This window comes from Mycteria americana, chromosome 6, assembly GCF_035582795.1.
Source record: "Mycteria americana isolate JAX WOST 10 ecotype Jacksonville Zoo and Gardens chromosome 6, USCA_MyAme_1.0, whole genome shotgun sequence".
In the NCBI taxonomy this organism is placed as follows: Eukaryota; Metazoa; Chordata; class Aves; order Ciconiiformes; family Ciconiidae; genus Mycteria; species Mycteria americana.
The window spans coordinates 31,884,780-31,887,881 of record NC_134370.1 but is presented as its reverse complement, the minus strand read 5'-3'; the positions used below and the strand labels follow the sequence as shown (position 1 = coordinate 31,887,881).

Here is a 3,102-nt window from a genome sequence, read left to right as displayed (position 1 = left end):
ACTCGGCTTTTATCAACTGCCTTCTCCCTCGGGCACAGGAAAAGGATGTTAGCTTAAAGGAAAGGAAGAGAAAAGAAAGGAAAGAAAATAGAGTGGTGTAACAGACTCTCGTTACGGTGCCAGAAAATGTCACAGACCCTGCTTGCACGTGGGGTTTTTTCTACAATTTAAAGGCTGAAATACCCTGGCTTTAGCAGCAGAATATTCATGGTATGTACAACAAATTATGGGCATTAAGGGAGTCAGAGTAAACGTAGAGCAAAAAGGAGTTTGCAAACTTCAATTTTTGTGTGGCCTTTGCAAAGTAGCTCTGTTCTGTACTGCCATACTCTGTTCCCATCAAAGTGGAAGATTTTCATGAAATAGTCCTTCAGAGAGGTCAGGATTATTGAGCATTTTTAAGAATTTCTATTTGGGTTCTCATCTCTGGATCTCACGCCTAATTTTTTTGTGCATTTTTAATTAATGTTAAAAAAAAAAAAACAAACACTTGCCAAGAGCTGCTGTAAAGAGCTACCTCTGTCACCACATCCTAATAATAATTAAAAAAAAAAAGGCTCTGGAGGTTGTCTGTAGTTTTCTTACTGGTTTTGCTTTACTTGATGGTGCTGCTTTTAGTTTTGTTGCTATCATAAACTGTATTTCTTTTCTCCCCGTCTTGCAGGGTGATGTGCCCTGGCATTTTTAAGAAAAAAATGAGGGAGAATGATGCTCCACTGACAAAACAGGTGGGAATTCTGGTGCAGGACTGCTAGATCACGTCTCAGGTTGAATGATGAGATGCGCAGCCTAAAGTTCAGCACATCCTGCAGAGCATTAAATGGAAAGCTTTTCTGGAGTCGTTCCAATGCCAGCTGAAAAACAGAGGATAAAGTCTCTCTAGGATTTTGGAAGGCCTTGTTATTAAGGGCTGTGGATTTGCATCTCCTTATCACTGGTTAGAACTGGACCCCTCTCCTGATTGCCCCTCTTTTATGCTTAATGGAAGAACCTAGAAAACTGCAGAAATGCCCTTACTGACCTGGGACAGGCACCGCTGTGTAAGAGCAATTAAGCCCTAGGGCAGCGACAGTGGCACATGGGGCAAAGCAGAGAGAGATTTTGATAATTTTAAGGGCAAAACCTGTTCTTGCTGTTATAGTCACTTCTCCAGGGAGATGAAATCACAAGTTCGGGACTAAAGACTGAAAGAAATAAGCAACTTCCCTCTGTTCCTTTCTGCTGCTTTTATTTCAGAGTTGCGTGCATCCTGCTGTAATGCATGTTAATGTGTGAATATTTTATGTGCCGTGTTTCACATACAAATGTGCCTTTCTTACAACTAACTGGATGTGACCTAAGTATTATGTATATTTACTTAATAAGGCCTGTTATTGGGAAGGAACTGAAACAAGCATGAGACAAAACAAACAACAGGCTTATAGCCTGAACTGCTGCGTGATCGTGGCTTGCAGAAAAGCGATTTTAGTGCTACAGATATTGAAGTTGCCCCACTTGTGACCTACTTACAAACCCTTTGGACTTGTCTTTCAACATATACCTTTCCATTAGCCTTAACTCAGCCATTACATCTTTATTCTTCGTGGATGTGATACCTCCTAAGTGGTGGGGCAATGCCTCTCTGCCATCCTCCTGGCTTGGAACATCTGCTGCTCCTTCAGGTGCAAAAACCTGTTCTCTGTGCCTTTGTAATGGTGCTGCCCACGAGTGCAGCAATCGGGAGGCACAGATTGCTCAGGCATTTTGCAAGTTAGTAATTCAGCATGACTTTTTGGTAGCAGTTATGAAAGGTTTTAAAATATCGAGCGTGCTGGGGACTGATGTCTCTTTCCTTGTGATGGGCATAGCATAGGATGCTGCCATGAACACATGGAAGATACTAATTATTCAAAGGACCCTCCTTACTAAACACCACTAGTTAAGATTTCTGTCTAATAACTGTCCTGATATGGGGTGTCTGAATAACATATTCAGGTTATATGGCTGGTTCATAACATTTGATTTATTGGCAGACTGAGCTGTAAGTTTTCTTGCTTAAAATCTGTAGAGGAACAGGTATGAAGAGTACCCATTTAGGAGCATGATACATCCCAAATTTGCCTGCCTCTTTTGAGCTGGTGCCTTAGCGTGGAACCAGGGAAAACAGACGTATAAGGTCATTTGCTGTAACGATTTGCTCATTGCCTTCTGAGGTCAGTGTCTTCTAGGAGGTACCTACTGGATGAGAAAGGCACCTGTGCACTGGCTAATACAAACAGGTACCTATTCACTGTTCAGTTGCCTGATTTAGGCTTGGTGTACCTTACGGAGCTGGATACTACTGCTGGAATGGAAGAAACGGGTGAGACAAATTTAAAACATAGTTTGGAAAATGATTTGGAAATAGGTGTTACTCCAAACGTATACTTGAAACCCTATCAGTAAGTGATGTGGTAATAGCCATATGGAGATGTTGGGAGCTGCCCTGATGCTTCTCAGAAGTTTCTAGCAGTTCTCAGAACAGCTAGCCAAAAAAAACCCACCACACTCACTCTCTATTTTGGCAACCAAATTTGACAGGTGGCAGATATTCCTCCACTCTTGGTCCCCAGTCATTAGTGGCTTTTTTTTCCTGTGTCCTTATTGATGAAAATACTTTTCCCCCAAGTATTTCTGAGAAATGCCTCTTCAAACTGTTTCCAGTCTTGAAAGAGTTGATATTGCCAGTTACACCAGATTCATCGGTATGCCCTGGGATATTGCAGACAACTGTCAGGACTACTCTTGCCTTGTCTGGTGATTATAACCGCTTACATTAAACACAGCTTTTAACCCCCTCCAATGTTGCCCACCCCGAGAATTCAGTGGCCTGTTTGCAATTCCGTAATCAAGTTGTCAAATAGCGTCACCGTCTTCTGGATAATCTGTGTAAGATGCAAAATCTCATCCTGGCCCCTTTCTGTTTGTTTAGTCAGAGCCCTGCAGCTACGGTTCGATAGGAGATGGGTGACCACACAGTAAGCAGTGCCAAATAATACGCTTGATAAATGACTTGCATGTACTTGGGAAGCAAATGCACTGGCTATTCCAGTCGGTTTCTCACTGGAGAAAGAGCCCTTAGAA

At 42.3% G+C, this 3,102-nt stretch overlaps 1 protein-coding gene across 2 annotated transcripts in view; it reads left to right on the top strand.

The window, feature by feature from the left end:
- Positions 1-3,102, top strand: part of SNCG (synuclein gamma) — a 46,717-nt gene that overhangs the window by 22,657 nt on the left and 20,958 nt on the right. The window lies entirely within an intron of this gene.